The following is an 18105-nucleotide window of genomic DNA, read 5'->3' as shown; positions in this document are numbered from 1 at the left end:
GTAGCGGTTCCCGAAATGTTGAACGGCCAATGATGCATCCTTCTTCAATTAGCATTGTGCATGCATGAGGGAAGTAATGGGAGGAGGACCGGGAAAAGAGGCTGCACGATGTGAATGCAACGCAGTTTGCACTCATATAAAGGTGCCCCTCCATTCCAATGCATCTACCACATCGTACGCACCTAAGCATTTGCCTAAGCACCTACACTAAGCGCAAAAGTGCTCACTCCAGACCAATCGCGGCGATGCGCGCGAGCGGCAAGCGGCTGTGCCAGATGGTCCACGACGCCGGCCTGCGGCATGGCGCCGAGGATCGTCTCCAGACGGTGTTCGCGACCGGCTGGTGGATGGCCGCCGTCGATGCCAACTACGACTCTCAGTTGGACCAGATGATCGTTGCCACCACCAAGTTCACCATCCTCAAGAAGCTCGGGGACGACATCGCCGTACTCCTCCAGCCCATGCGCCCGAGCTCCTCATTGCCTGCCACCCTAATCGGCCTCCATGGCCAGAACCTCTTTCAAGCACTGGTGGCCCTGCGACTGCCCGCCGACGCCACGAAGAATGTCCACCTAGAGGTCGCGCTCGCCGCGAGGCGCCTCGCCCTGCAAGAATTCGTTGACCTACACATCCACATGTACGAGCAAATCATGTACATAGGTATCTACAAGGCCATTGAGGACGCTACGACGTTGGCCTTCCTCAACCGGCTGGAAGCCTTGGATGCCTTTGCTGAGAAGCACCTTGACCTCGCCACAAAAGCCGCCGCTCCTTAGCCGCCGGTCGGTGGCCCAGCGCACTAAGTTGAGGAGGAGGAGGTTGTACGTTGATGGATGCATCTTTCTTCTTGCCTCCTGTAACCACCACTGTGATCGCATCATCGCGGCCTTAATTCTTATTGTGCTATTGCATTCTCGTTCCAGTCAGTACCGACATGTGCGATCCCTTTGCTTAATTATATGCATCACTGTAACTAGTACTCCATCCGTCAATTTATAAGTTGTGCTTTTCCATCAACTTCGTGCAACGCATGGGCATCTTGCTAGAAACACTAGAACAAGTCGGACCGCATGTGACCAAACCGACGATGCGCCAACCTAGCTACCACGTACCCTGCTTATCTGGAGGAAATAGCCCCGCCCTAGCGTTTCCAATCGTTATTTCCATCTATCGTTCGTGCCAAGGAGCAGAAACCAATGTTACAATTTATACATTTTTCTCTACTCCTACTCCTATAAAAGACTCCGTTGGTGATGATGGTGTGTCTGCCATCCGTCGTTTCTGACCATTAGATCTGCATCTAACGGCTGTGAGGTAAGTTGTGGCATTTTTGCAACAATAGCCCACTTCTCTGCTCCAATTTGCAGAAAACCCCTTATTATCTTGAAAGCAACCACATCCCTCCCTCACCTCATCAAAACAGCCTGAGAAATATATTTTGAGTGAAAAGTAATATATTAGGAGTATATCAAAACAAGAGTGATTTCTTTCAAGTTTGTGAACAAGTACTACTATTCTACTACTTTGGATCCGTCGCAACGCACGGGCACGTTGGCAGTAAAAGGAAAAGGCCTGCCACGTTCACGTCGCACCCCCACACGCCCGGGAATCGGGAGTACTCCACGGCCCGTCCAGCACGCCACATAGCTAGGGAAGGCGTGTTGCCTGGCATTTTCACTTTCATGTGGGACCGCCGTTGAGCGAACCGACCATTGACAAACCACACCCCGCCCGCCGCCGGGTTGGAAAACAGAAACGAGGGGAAGATCTAGCTGTAGCATGGAAGCCAAGAAATTTGGTGTCTAATGGGGCTCGTTGATAGAGTGTTATTTATTCATAACTAGCAAGATGCCCATGCGTTGCATGGAAAATCAAGATGCATTTGTATGAGTAGTTTATGTTGTGGGAGAAAAGGATGAACAAGAGAAGGCCTTATTTGCAAATGTGGAGAGGGGTGTGGGCATCTTTTTGCAAAATTGCCACAGTTTCCTTCCTATTCATCAGATATAAATCGGACGGCCTATATTGCAGGATGGCAGGCACACCATCATCACCAACTCTGTTTTTTATAAGAGTATAGATATAGATATAGAGAGTAGAGATTTGGTTACGAAATCGCATGCATGCAATGCACGTGTAGCTTACTAGTTGGTTACCAAATCTCATCCGGGTTTGGCACGAGCTCGTACTGCGGGAGCACCACAAGGCGTGCCGCAGGAGTTACGGGGCTGTTTGGTTTGAGACTAAGTTTGCCTAAGGTTGCCACACCTAAGGTTAGGCAAGTTTGACCAACTTGGGTGGGTGTTTGGTTCAAGCCACACCTTAGGCAAGCCACACCTTAGGCAAGCCACACTAGGGTCCCACATCACATACACTCAAAAAGTGTGGAAAGATTCCCTTAGGCTTGACAACTTGTGGCTCTCATTTTGAAGAACTAACCTTAGGCAAGTGTGGCAACATTGTATGGCAAAGTGTGGCCTGGTTAGGCCTAGAACCAAACAACCCCTACATTTCCCTCTCGGGGCCCACAGGACCGAGCTTCAGTGGCTTAGTGCATCGGCCTATGAGTCAATGACATGCAAACCTTAAACGCGGCTGGCCCACATGTCATTATCATGGTGGTGGCGTGGTTCACGACTCACTCGTTCGAGATGAACTGGCCGGTGGTGGCGTGGCCGTGGCGAGGGTGCCACAGCTGGGCGTTGAGGAATTACGAGGCGTAGATGGCCACACCGGCGGGTACTACCTATAGTACAGAAGTACTCCAGCTGAGGATTGATGCCCGGGACAAAATGTGTCACAGCCGCTGGATGAAAATTCGATGGTGCGGGAGTACGGATCGGAGCAGGCAAACCGCGTCCAATTGGGTGTGGTTGTGGTAGAAAGTTGATGGTCGCCGCAGTTCAGCTGGCCCGCATGTCATGCACACAAAGGCACAGGAGCGGTGGGCTGAGAGGGATGAGGCACACGTCGGGGGATGTCGTGCCGTGGGTTGGAGCGGCGTCGTGGGAATCGCGTGCGGGTGTGGCAGTGGTAGAAACAAGAAACATGATGGTCGCTGTGGTTCAACTTCCATGGACAAGTTGTCATGTTTGGTGACACATGCATTGCATACCGCTTACTGCAAGGAGCAGTAGTAGAGAAAACTTGTTCCAAAGATACCATTTTTCTGATAAAATTCTCGAGATATCATTAGTTTTTAGACATGGGATTACTCCTGCAAGGGTCAATCACAACGGGTGTTTTGTAAAAAAATGCATCTTGATGTTCCCTGCAATGCACGGGCATCTTGCTAGTTATAGAAGAAGGCCACACGGGCATCTTGCCGCAGGGTGTGCCACCGATCCAAACTCAATTTTTTTTCCAGACGATTAGGTGCACCGGATGCCGTGCCATGCTACAAAATGTTAAAAAAATAGCTCCAAATTTTTTAAAACCTGTTATCTTCAAACCATCAAAACAGCCCGAGGAATATATTTTGAGTGAAGCATGATTTACTTTTACTGATATATGTATATCAAAACTAGAGTGTTTATATTTCAAGCCCGTGAACAAGTATTATTCTACTACTTTGGATCCATTGCAACGCACGGGCCAGCACATTGGTAGTAGTAGTCTCTATCTCTATCTCTACTCTACTCTTATAAAAAAACAGAGTTGTTGATGATGGTGTGCCTACCATCCTGCAGTATAGGCCGTCCGATTTATATCTGACGGATAGGAAGGAAACTATGGCAATTTTGCAAAAAAAATACCCACACCCCTCTTATACTAGCAAGATGCCCGTGCATTGCACGGAACATCAAGATCTTGTGGGAGAAAAGGATGAACGAAGCAAGGCCTTATCTGCAAATGTTGAGAGGAGTGCGGGTAAATTGTCATAGTTTCCTTCCTATCCGTTAGATATAGATCAGACGGCCCATATTGCAGGATGGCAGGCACACCATCATCACCAACTCTGCTTTTTTATAGGCCGTCCAATTTATATCTGATGGATAGGAAGAAAACTGTGGCAATTTTGCAAAAAGAAACCTACACCCCTCTCCACATTTGCAAATAAGGCCTTCCCTCGTCCATCCTTTTCTTGAAGGAAATATGCCCTAGAGGCAATAATAAAGTTGTTATTTATATTTCCTTATATCATGATAAATGTTTATTATTCATGCTAGAATTGTATTAACTGGAAACTTAGTACATGTGTGAATATATATACAAAATAAGTGTCACTAGTATGCCTCTACTTGACTAGCTCGTTGAATCAAAGATGGTTAAGTTTCCTAGCCATAGACATGAGTTGTCATTTGATTAACGGGATCACATCATTAGAGAATGATTTGGTTGACTTGACCCATTCCATTAGCTTAGCATTTGATCATTTAGTATATTGCTATTGCTTTCTTCATGACTTATACATGTTCCTATGACTATGAGATTATGCAACTCCCGAATACCGGAGGAACACTTTGTGTGCTACCAAACGTCACAACATAACTGGGTGATTATAAAGGTGCTCTACAGGTGTCTCCGAAGGTACTTGTTGGGTTGGCATAGATCAAGATTAGTATTTGTCACTCCGATTGTCAGAGAGGTATCTCTGGGCCCTCTCGGTAATGCACATCACTATAAGCCTTGCAAGCAATACAACTAATGAGTTAGTTGCGAGATGATGTATTACGAAACGAGTAAAGAGACTTGCCGGTAACGAGATTGAACTAGGTATTGAGATACCGACGATCGAATCTCGGGCAAGTAACATACCGATGACAAAGGGAACAACGTATGTTGTTATGCGGTTTGACCGATAAAGATCTTCGTAGAATATGTAGGAGCCAATATGAGAATCTAGGTTCCGCTATTGGTTATTGACCGGAAACGAGTCTCGGTCATGTCTACATAGTTCTCGAACCCGTAGGGTCCGCACGCTTAACGTTCGGTGACGATCGGTAATATGAGTTTATGTGTTTTGATGTACCTAAGGTAGTTCGGAGTCCCGGATATGATCACGGACATGACGAGGAGTCTCGAAATGGTTGAGACATAAAGATTGATATATTGGAAGCCTATATTTGGACATCGGAATAGTTCCGGGTGAAATCGGGATTTTACCGGAGTGCCGGGGGGGGGTTACCGGAACCCCCCGGGGGTTAATGGGCCTTGTTAGGCCCTAGTGGAGAGAGAGAGGGGCCGGCCAGGGCAGGCCGCACGCCCCCTCCCCTTGAGTCCGCATAGGACAAGGAAGGGGGGGCGGCTCCCCCCTTGCCTTCCCCCTCTCCCACTCCTTCCTTCCCCCTCCTAGTGGGACTAGGAAAGGGGAGTCCTACTCCCACTAGGAGGTGGACTCCTCCTCTTGGCGCGCCCTGCTAGGGCCGGCCGGCCTCCCCCCTTGCTCCTTTATATACGGGGGCAGGGGGGCACTCCAAGACACACAAGTTGATCAGTTGATCTTTTAGCCGTGTGCGGTGCCCCCCTCCACCATAATCCACCTCGTTCATATCGTAGCGGTGCTTAGGCGAAGCCCTGCGTCGGTAGCATCATCATCACCGTCATCACGCCATCGTGCTAATGGAATTCTCCCTCGAAGCTCTGCTGGATCGGAGTTCGTGGGACGTCACCGAGCTGAACATGTGCTGAACTCGGAGGTGCCGTGTGTTCGGTACTTGGATCGGTCGGATCGTGAAGACGTACGGCTACATCAACCGCGTTCTCATAACGCTTCCGCTTACGGTCTACGAGGGTACATGGACGACACTCTCCCCTCTCGTTGCTATCCATCACCATGATCTTGCGTGTGCGTAGGAAAATTTTGAAATTACTACGGTACCCAACAGTGGCATCCGAGCCAGGTTTATGCGTAGATGTTATATGCACGAGTAGAACACAAGTGAGTTGTGGGCGATACAATTCATACTGCTTACCAGCATGTCATACTTTGATTCGGCGGTATTGTTGGATGAAGCGGCCCAGACCGACATTACGCGTACGCTTACGCGAGACTGGTTCTACCGACGTGCTTTGCACACAGGTGGCTGGCGGGTGTCAGTTTCTCCAACTTTAGTTGAATCAAGTGTGGCTACACCCGGTCCTTGTGAAGGTTAAAACAACACATACTTGACGAAGTATCATTGTGGTTTTGATGCGTAGGTAAGAACGGTTCTTGCTCAACCCATAGCAGCCAAGTAAAACTTGCAACAACAAAGTAGAGGACGTCTAACTTGTTTTTGAAGGGCATGTTGTGATGTGATATGGCCAAGAAATGATGCTAAATTTTATTGTATGAGATGATCATGTTTTGTAACTGAGTTATCGGCAACAGGCAGGAGCCATATGGTTGTCGCTTTATTGTATGAAATGCAATCGCCATGTAATTGCTTTACTTTATCACTAAGCGGTAGCGATAGTCGTAGAAGCAATAGTTGGCGAGACAACAACGATGCTACGATGGAGATCAAGGTGTCGCGCCGGTGACGATGGTGATCATGACGGTGCTTTGGAGATGGAGATCAAAGGCACAAGATGATGATGGCCATATCATATCACTTATATTGATTGCATGCGATGTTTATCTTTTATGCATCTTATTTTGCTTAGATCGACGGTAGCACTATAAGATGATCTCTCACTAAATTTCAAGGTATAAGTGTTCTCCCTGAGTATGCACAGTTGCGAAAGTTCGTCGTGCCGAGACACCACGTGATGATCGGGTGTGATAAGCTCTACGTTCACATACAACGGGTGCAAGCCAGTTTTGCACACACAAAATACTCGGGTTAAACTTGACGAGCCTAGCATATGCAGATATGGCCTCGGAACACTGAGACCGAAAGGTCGAGCGTGAATCATATAGTAGATATGATCAACATAGTGATGTTCACCATTGAAAACTACTCCATCTCACGTGATGATCGGACATGGTTTAGTTGATATGGATCACGTGATCACTTAGATAATTAGAGGGATGTCTGTCTAAGTGAGAGTTCTCAAGTAATATGATTAATTGAACCTTAATTTATCATGAAGTTAGTACCTGATGGTATTTTGCATGTCTATGTTGTTGTAGATAGATGGCCCGTGTTGTTGTTCCGTTAAATTTTAATGTGTTCCTTGAGAAAGCAAAGTTGAAAGACGATGGTAGCAATTACACAGAATGGGTCTGTAACTTGAGGATTATCCTCATTGCTGCACAAAAGAATTACGTCCTGGAAGCACCGCTAGGTGCCAAACCCGCCGCAGGAGCAACGCTAGATGTTATGAACGTCTGGCGGAGCAAAGCTGATGACTACTCGATAGTTCAGTGTGCCATGCTTTATGGCTTAGAACCAGGACTTCAACAACGTTTTGAACGTCATGGAGCATATGAGATGTTCCAGGAGTTGAAGTTAATATTTCAAGCAAATGCCCGGATTGAGAGATATGAAGTCTCCAATAAGTTCTACAGCTGCAAGATGGAGGAGAATAGTTCTGTCAGTGAGCATATACTCAAAATGTCTGGGTATAATAATCACTTGATTCAACTGGGAGTTAATCTTCCGGATGATAGTGTCATTGACAGAATTCTTCAATCACTGCCACCAAGCTATAAGAGCTTCGTGATGAACTATAATATGCAAGGGATGGATAAGACAATTCCCGAGCTCTTCGCGATGCTAAAAGCTACGGAGGTAGAAATCAAGAAGGAGCATCAAGTGTTGATGGTCAACAAGACCACCCGTTTCAAGAAAAAGGGTAAAGGGAAGAAGGGGAACTTCAAGAAGAACAGCAAGCAAGTTGTTGCTCAAGTGAAGAAGCCCAAGTCTGGACCTAAGCCTGAGACTGAGTGCTTCTACTACAAAGGGACTAGACACTGGAAGCGGAACTGCCCCAAGTTTTTGGCGGATAAGAAGGATGGCAAGGTGAACAAAGGTATATGTGATATACATGTTATTGATGTGTACCTTACTAATGCTCGTAGTAGCACCTGGGTATTTGATACTGGTTCTGTTGCTAATATTTGCAACTCGAAACAGGGACTACGAATTAAGCGAAGATTGGCTAAGGACGAGGTGACGATGCGCGTGGGAAATGGTTCCAAAGTCGATGTGATCGCGGTCGGCACGCTACCTCTGCATCTACCTTCAGGATTAGTTTTAGACCTAAATAATTGTTATTTGGTGCCAGCGTTGAGCATGAACATTATATCTGGATCTTGTTTGATGCGAGACGGTTATTCATTTAAATCTTAGAATAATGGTTGTTCTATTTATACGAGTAATATCTTTTATGGTCATGCACCCTTGAAGAATGGTCTATTTTTGATGAATCTCGATAGTAGTGATACACATATTCATAATATTGAAGCTAAAAGATGCAGAGTTGATAATGATAGTGCAACTTATTTGTGGCACTGCCATTTAGGTCATATTGGTGTAAAGCGCATGAAGAAACTCCATTCTGATGGACTTTTGGAATCACTTGATTATGAATCACTTGGTCTTGCGAACCATGACTTATGGGCAAGATGACTAAAACGCCGTTCTCCGGAACTATGGAGCGAGCAACAGATTTGTTGGAAATCATACATACTGATGTATGTGGTCCGATGAATGTTGAGGCTCATGGCGGGTATCGTTATTTTATCACCTTCACAGATGATTTGAGCAGATATGGGTATATCTACTTAATGAAACATAAGTCTGAAACATTTGAAAAGTTCAAAGAATTTCAGAGTGAAGTAGAAAATCATCGTAACAAGAAAATAAAGTTTCTACGATCTGATCGTGGAGGACAATATTTGAGTTACGAGTTTGGTCTTCATTTGAAACAATGCGGAATAGTTTCACAACTCACGCCACCCGGAACACCACAGCGAAATGGTGTCTCCGAACGTCGTAATCGTACTTTACTAGATATGGTGCGATCTATGATGTCTCTTACTGATTTACCGCTATCATTTTGGGGTTATGCTTTAGAGACGGCTGCATTCATGTTAAATAGGGCACCATCTAAATCCGTTGAGACGACGCCTTATGAACTGTGGTTTGGCAAGAAACAAAAGTTGTCGTTTCTTAAAGTTTGGGGCTGCGATGCTTATGTGAAAAAACTTCAACCTGATAAGCTTGAACCCAAATCGGAGAAATGTATCTTCATAGGATACCCAAAGGAAACTGTTGGGTACACCTTCTATCACAGTTCCGAAGGCAAGACATTCGTTGCTAAGAATGGATCCTTTCTAGAGAAGGAGTTACTCTTGAAAGAAGTGAGTGGGAGGAAAGTAGAACTTGATGAGGTAACTGTACCTGCTCCCTTATTGGAAAGTAGTTCATCACAGAAATCTGTTCCTGTGACTCCTACACCAACTAGTGAGGAAGATAATGATGATGATCATATAACTTCAGATCAAGTTACTACCGAACCTCGTAGGTCAACCAGAGTAAGATCCGCACCAGAGTGATACAGTAATCCTATTCTGGAGATCATGTTACTTGACCAATGCGAACCTACGAACTATGAAGAAGCGATGGTGAGCTCAGATTCCGCAAAATGGCTTGAGGCCATGAAATCTGAGATGGGATCCATGTATGAGAACAAAGTGTGGACTTTGGTTGAATTTCCCAATGATCGGCAAGCCATAGAGAATAAATGGATCTTCAAGAAGAAGACTAATGCTGACGGTAATGTTACTGTCTACAAAGCTCGACTTGTTGCAAAAGGTTTTCGACAAGTTCAAGGAGTTGACTACGATGAGACTTTCTCACCCGTAGCGATGCTTAAGTCTGTCCGAATCATGTTAGCAATTGCTGCATTTTATGATTATGAAATTTGGCAAATGCATGTCAAAACTGCATTCCTGAATGGATTTCTGGAAGAAGAGTTGTATATGATGCAACCGGAAGGTTTTGTCGATCCAAAGGGAGCTAACAAAGTGTGCAAGCTCCAGCGATCCATTTATGGACTGGTGCAAGCCTCTCGGAGTTGGAATAAACGTTTTGATAGTGTGATCAAAGCATATGGTTTTATACAGACTTTTGGAGAAGCATGTATTTACAACAAAGTGAGTGGGAGCTCTACAACATTTCTAATATTATATGTGGATGACATATTACTGATTGGAAATGATATAGAATTTCTGGATAGCATAAAAGGATACTTGAATAAGAGTTTTTCAATGAAAGACCTCGGTGAAGCTACTTACATATTGGGCATCAAGATCTATAGAGATAGATCAAGACGCTTGATAGGACTTTCACAAAGCACATACCTTGACAAAGTTTTGAAAAAGTTCAAAATGGATCAAGCAAAGAAAGGGTTCTTGCCTGTGTTACAAGGTGTGAAATTGAGTCAGACTCAATGCCCGACCACTACAGAAGATAGAGAGAAAATGAAAGATGTTCCCTATGCTTCAGCCATAGGCTCTATCATGTATGCAATGTTGTGTACCAGACCTGATGTGTGCCTTGCTATTAGCTTAGCAGGGAGGTACCAAAGTAATCCAGGAGTGGATCACTGGACAGTGGTCAAGAACATCCTGAAATACGTGAAAAGGACTAAGGATATGTTTCTCATTTATGGAGGTGACAAAGAGCTAGTCGTAAATGGTTACATCGATGCAAGCTTTGACACTGATCCGGACGATTCTAAATCGCAAACCGGATACGTGTTTACATTGAACGGTGGAGCTATCAGTTGGTGCAGTTCTAAACAAAGCGTCGTGGCGGGATCTACGTGTGAAGCGAAGTACATAACAGCTTCGGAAGCAGCACATGAAGGAGTCTGGATGAAGGAGTTCATATCCGATCTAGGTGTCATACCTAGTGCATCGGGTCCAATGAAAATCTTTTGTGACAATACTGGTGCAATTGCCTTGGCAAAGGAATCCAGATTTCACAAGAGGACCAAGCACATCAAGAGACGCTTCAATTCCATCTGGGACCAAGTCCAGGTGGGAGATATACAGATTTCCAAGATTCATACGGATCTGAATGTTGAAGACCCGTTGACTAAGCCTCTTCCACGAGCAAAACATGATCAGCACCAAAACTCCATGGGTGTTAGAATCATTACTGTGTAATCTAGATTATTGACTCTAGTGCAAGTGGGAGACTGAAGGAAATATTCCCTAGAGGCAATAATAAAGTTATTATTTATTTCCTTATATCATGATAAATGTTTATTATTCATGCTAGAATTGTATTAACCGGAAACATAATACATGTGTGAATACATAGACAAACATAGTGTCACTAGTATGCCTCTACTTGACTAGCTCGTTAATCGAAGATGGTTGAGTTTCCTAGCCATGGACATGAGTTGTCATTTGATTAACGGGATCACATCATTAGGAGAATGATGTGATTGACTTGACCCATTCCGTTAGCTTAGCACTTGATCGTTTAGTATGTTGTTATTGCTTTCTTCATGACTTATACATGTTCCTATGACTATGAGATTATGCAACTCCCATTTACCGGAGGAACACTTTGTGTGCTACCAAACGTCACAACATAACTGGGTGATTATAAAGGTGCTCTACAGGTGTCTCCGAAGGTACTTGTTGAGTTGGCGTATTTCGAGATTAGGATTTGTCACTCCGATTGTCGGAGAGGTATCTCTGGGCCCTCTCGGTAATGCACATCACTATAAGCCTTGCAAGAAATGTGACTAATGAGTTAGTTGCAGGATGATGCATTACGGAACGAGTAAAGAGACTTGCCGGTGATGAGATTGAACTAGGTATTGAGATACCGACGATCGAATCTCGGGCAAGTAACATATCGATGACAAAGGGAACAACGTATGTTGTTATGCGGTTTGACCGATAAAGATCTTTGTAAAATATGTAGGAGCCAATATGAGCATCCAGGTTCCTCTATTGGTTATTGACCGGAGACGTGTCTCGGTCATGTCTACATAGTTCTCGAACCCGTAGGGTCCGCACGCTTAAAGTTCGGTGACGATCGGTATTATGAGTTTTTGTGTTTTGATGTACGGAAGGTAGTTCGAAGTCCCGGATATGATCACGGACATGACGAGGAGTCTCGAAATGGTCGAGACATAAAGATTGATATATTGGAAGCCTATATTTGGACGTCGGAAATGTTCCGGGTGAAATCAGGATTTTACTGGAGTACCGGGAGGTTACCGGAACCCCCACGGGGATATAATGGGCCTATTGGGCCTTAGTGGAGAAGAGAGAGGGCAGCCAGGAGGTGGCGCGCGGCCCCCCTTGCCCCAGTCCGAATTGGACAAGGGAAGGGGCGGCGGCCCCCCTCTCCTTCCTTCTCTCCACCTCCGCCTTCCCCCTTCTCCTACTCCTACTAGGAAAGGAGGAGTCCTACTCCCGGTGGGAGTAGGACTCCCCCCCTTGGCGCACCCTCCTTGGCCGGCCGCCTCTTCCCCCTTGCTACTTTATATACGGGGGCAAGGGGGCACCTCTAAACACACAAGTTGATCTGTTGATCTCTCCCAGCCGTGTGCGGTGGCCCCCTCCACCATATTCCACCTCGGTCATATCGTAGCGGTGCTTCGACGAAGCCCTGCGTCGGTAGCAACATCATCACCGTCATCACGCCGTCGTGCTGACGGAACTCTCCCATGAAGCTCTGCTGGATCGGTGTTCGCGAGACGTCATCGAGTTGAACGTGTGCTAAACTCGGAGGTGCCGTACGTTCAGTACTTGGATCGGTCGGATCGTCAAGACGTACGACTACATCAACCGCGTTGTGCTAACGCTTCCGCTTTCGGTCTACGAGGGTACGTGGACAACACTCTCCCCTCTCGTTGCTATGCATCACCATGATCTTGCGTGTGCGTAGGTAAATTTTTGAAATTACTACGTTCCCCAACACTTCCAAGACAACCAATGCAGAGAATGTTTGCCCAGAAAACGGCCCCACCAGTATTTGGCCATGCGATGCATTAACCCTTGCATACCTTGTTTGTCAGCAACAAATAACTCATGCTATAAGTCGAGATTGATCAGACCACCGATTTTAGAAGGACTTCTCGCCTCTGCACAAGCCATGTTTCTTTCCGACGAGCCTTGAACTTTACTTCGACTCCTCTCAGTGATATGGTCAAATGATCCACTGGTAATTCGGCCGACCGCAGTGGGTAGCCCCAGATAGCATTCAGAGAACGCTTCCACTGCAATCCCGAGAGTTTGTTTGAGTTCCTCTCTTAGGGGCACTGCGGTATTGCCACTGAAAAATAGAACTTTTCTCATGGTTTACAGCTTGACCCTAACAATCATCATAGATCCGGAGAATCTCATTTAGTCTAGTGGCACTCTGTGTTTCTGCACTGAGAAAGATCAAACTATCATCAACAAATAATAAGTGATTAACCCAGGGTGCATGGACACTGACCCGAATACCTCTGTCAATTTGTACTCCGACAAAATGACTCAATAAAAAACATGAGGCCTTGAGCACAAATGAGAAACAAATAAGGTGACAAGGGGTCCCCTTGGCGAAGTCCTCTAGAAGGAGTAAAGAATGGAAGGAGTTCCCCATTCACCTTGTTTGTGAACCTAACCGAGGTCACACACTTCATCACCAATTTGTTGAAACAATCATTGAAGCCCAACTTATATAAGATGGTCTCAAGATAGTGCCACTCCACTCTATCATAAGCCTTGAGCATATCAAGTTTGACAGCGCAGCATGAATTCTTGCCCTTTTTTAGCCTTCTGATAGCATGTATACTTTCACATGCAACGAGCACATTGTCCGTAATCAAACGCCTAGGGAAAAATACTATGTTCCTCTCCTATTACCCCATCCAAAATTACTCTCACCCGGTTGGCCATCGTCATTACTGCAATTTTGTACAATGCTAGACACAAAGCAATAGGACAAAACTACAAAATTTTATGTGGGTTATGTACCTTGGGGGTTAACGTGATTGCAGTGTCATTCAACCCCATAGGTAGTTCTCCACCATTCAGAGACTCCAGAACGACATGAGTAATATCACCACCCAAAACACCCCAATGCCTTTGATTAAATCCAGCCTTGAAATCGTCAATACACAGAACCTTTGAAGGTGCCATTTCAAATATGGCCTTTTTGACTTCCTCGGCTCTTTAAGCTTTTTCAAGCAACTCATTCATACCTTCATTAACACGGGGTACCACACAATTGAGCAGCTCATTCATCTTCCTATATCCATGTGTTTGGTACAACGCCTCATAGAAACTTGTAATCTCCTCTTTCACATCATCCGGTTCAATACAAATTGCTCCGTCTCCTTCCTCCATTGAGGTGATCCTATGAATCCTCTTTCAATGGGCAGCCTGGGCTTGAAAATAACCCGTATTTCGGTCTCCCTCTTTTAACCATAGCACACATGAGCATTGTTTAAGCCACACCTCTTCCTGACAAAGTGCTTCACGCAGCTGCATTGCTACCACTTTCTCCTCCTCCGACGGCCCACGAGTTGTTTAAACCACACCTCTTCTTGACAAAGTGCTTCACGCAGCTGCATTGCTACCACCTTCTCCTCCTCCGGCGGCCCATGACCAATCAAGAAACATCTAGGCGTTGAGGCACTGTTGGAGTTTATGTGATATTTTTGATATGTCGCCAAACTCCTGCTCGCCCACGATCCCAACTTGGTGTTTTAAATATATATATAATGTGTAAATGGCAGACACCGGAAGAAACTTATTCATTCACTTCAACAGGATGAGGGCACGATTGAGGGGCATGAGCAACTAAAATCTTATATCCTAGTTATTATAAAAATTTGTTCGGAGCCCCAGACGAAGGAAACTTCTCGATGGATGAGGCTCGAATAGATGACATCCCTCAGGTCTCTGATGAGGAAAACAACCTTCTGATAGCACCATACTCCGTGGAGGAAGTTAGAAAGGCGGTTTTCCTAATGGAACACAACAAAGCCCCGGGTCTGGATGGTTTTCCCGCAGAGTTCTATTAGAACTTCTAGGAAGTCATCAAACTGGATCTCCTCCTCTTGTTTAGCTATCTACATGCCAGCCAACTAGATTTGTTTTGCTTAAACTTCGGTGAGATTATTGTATTACCTAAGGTTAATGAGGCTGAAAGGATACAACAATAGACCTATTTGCCTCCTTAAGGTTAGTTTTAAAATATTCATGAAGGTTGCAACTATTAGGCTGAATTTGGTTGTTGAACATGTGGTTCGTCCTTCACAGACAACTTTTATGCAAGATAGACACATCCTAGGTGGAGTTGTTATCCTTCATGAAACTGTCCATGAATTACATCGTAAAATGTTGAAGGGGCACTACTGCAGGATGCTGCTAACGCGACACTACGATCAGAGACCCTTCGACGAAACTGTGTGCTATGCAATAATCGCAAACGATGGTGTAAAAAAAAGCGTCAAAAAAAGGTGCAAAACATTTGCGATGGAGGATGCATCAAACACGGTTCAGATTTTAGCTGCACGTGCGATGCAGGGCATACGGTTCAGTTCAATTAATTGTTTGCGATGAGGAGGAACAAAAGAAACGGGCAACCAGATGGAGGTGTGTGCGATATACAGCATACGGTTCACTCGGATGAACTGTTTTTGATTAGGCAACACAAAAGAAACGGTCAGCCAGATCAAGGTGTGTGCGATATACGGCATGCGGTTCACTCGGATGAATTGTTTGTGTTGAGACAAGAGAACAGAAACAGTTCAATATAACAAGATGTGTGTGATACGCGGCAAACAGGTCTGTAATCAGAAATATGTGCGAAGACCGATAATAACACAGACGGTTGCTGCTAATAAGACATGTGTGTTGTGCGATGGGATTGCATACAGAACAACCACATACACACACACACACACACACTTATAAAGGGCATGGTTGCATAACCAAATTAAACATCCACTTACATAGGTGGCTACTACAACCATGGCATTTGCACACACCAAAGTGAACTATTACATGCATAATTACATAGGTGGCTACTACACACATGACATTTCCACACACCAATAAAGTAAACTATATATTACATGCATGATTCACTAGCATAAAAGATCATCTGATCATCAACTACTTCTTGTGACGCTTGCTCTGCTTGTGGCTCGATCCGGGCTCGTCGATTTGGGTAACGAGTCACTTCCTCATGTCAACGATCCGTCTGTGCATCTCGTAGCATGTGTACATGCTCTTGTCCGCGAACCTGAGGTGAAGTTCATCCAGTTGCCGCATCGAGGCTTGTGCCAGGATACGGGACTTGTTCTCTGGGCATCCTGCTTCATCTTGTCGTAGTAGGGGTCGATGATGGCCGAGGCGAGTTCGACCAGGGAGTCCTTCTTCGTGCTACCCTAGACCCTATAGTGGTCATGGATTTCGATAAGGTTCTTGCAGGCCAAGCCCGTAACACTGAGCGCTTTTACATCGTCGGTGGTTTCCACCATGGCGAACTTGTAGTCGGTGCTGGTGACAAACCTGTTGAAACGGTCACAAGGCTCTGTGGCCATCCAGTAGTGGTAGATGAGGACATGATGGCGCACGCATAACTGGGCGACGGTAACCTTCTGATCTATGCTGGGAGGACCGGCGGTGTACTGTAGGTCGATGTCGACCACCTTGTACTTGTCTCGAACAAGAAACTGCTCAATGCTGTTGATGTAGTCGTCCACAACAGCTGGGTCGATGGTGTACACCACCGAGAGATCCGTCTCCCTCGCGTGGGTCTCAACTCTATGGTCGCCGAACTCCATTGGAGCACCGCTAGACATCCTCTCTATATGTGTCGTCGTGGGTGTGCTTGTTGTGTTGTGGGATGCAATCGAAAGCTTGAAGAGACTAAGGTTATAATGGCCGCGGGAATTAAAGGGGAAGCCGGACGGCCAGGAATATCGGCAGGCCCCAATGGCAGTTCTAATTTGCAGCGCGTAACTCCATCGTGCTGCACGTAACTGCATCGCATGGCAACGCGCGCGGTGCAACCGCATGCATATGGGGCCCCCGACGTGATCGTGCGCACGCCCAACCACTGGCAGAGCGCGTGCGAAGGGACACGAGCAGAGCGCTCCGCGGTCGCCTCAACGGCGAGCAACCATATATATATATATATATATATGCATATAGCAGTTGAACACGCAAGGAAAAGCTGTCCACAAGCCGAGCACGCCGACGGACACGAGCAGAGCGCGCTGCGGCGCCTAACGGCGAGCAGAGCTTGCCGAGGGACGCGAGCAGAGGCCGGCACAGTGATACGTGGCAAATAAGACGAACTGTGCGAGCGATGTCGGAGACATCGAGCACGAATTAGATTAGAGTTGTGTGTGCGATACGTGGCATACAGTTGATCCATCCGAGCTGTTTGTGATGGAATAAGCCGTGTGTGTTGCGGGCAAATGCTTGCCGGTATATAACCTTAAATTTTTAACCAAAAAAAGTGTTAATGCATGTTACAAAAATTGTATAGCTGGAAACTATGTTCAAATACGACTCCAACAATATAATCTTTGGCGACATGCATTCGTATTTTATTAGTTAAATCCTACTTATAAACCAGGACGGGGTATAGTAGGTAATTAAATCGCAAACATTTTTTTGTATTAATCGTATGTGTACGTGTCCTCTCGTCCTCCTCTCGCACGTTTTGTCACCCCGCTGCCCCAGACGGCTTACAATGCAAGCTTGCGCAGCGCGTGGGGGCGTTCTTTTGGCCAAACGGTGGCTCGAAGTGGCGCCAATGAATTATCGGTGAGCCCGTTCCCGCGCAACCTCGCAGGTTCCCACGCAAGCTTCTCGCCCGACTTGGTGAAATCCCCCAAAATCCCAATGCTTACCGGCCTGCTATATAGACCCTCACGGCCGGCGAGTCTTGCATCGCATCTTCCCCTCCCTCCCTGTAGCTTATCTCGTCTGCTGCTTCTCCCACAATCGCCAATGGCACCGGTCCGTCGTCGTCGCTCAGCCACTCCGCCGTCATCAGAGGACAGCTCCAGCTGGGAGGCTACACCGCGGCGGCGGCGCAGTCCCCGGCGTAGTGTAGTGCGCGTGCCGTCCCCGTTGGGTGTGCGCGGAACACCCACCACACACTCCGCTGCCCGTCGGCAGCTGTTGCCGGCCGCCGTTGCCGCCACACCACCGTCGAAAGCCAGGGCCATCTCCCGCTCCACCGCCGCGGCCCG

This window comes from Aegilops tauschii, chromosome 7 (genome assembly GCF_002575655.3).
Source record: "Aegilops tauschii subsp. strangulata cultivar AL8/78 chromosome 7, Aet v6.0, whole genome shotgun sequence".
Lineage (NCBI taxonomy): Eukaryota > Viridiplantae > Streptophyta > Magnoliopsida > Poales > Poaceae > Aegilops > Aegilops tauschii.
Note: the sequence above shows the minus strand (reverse complement) of the source record.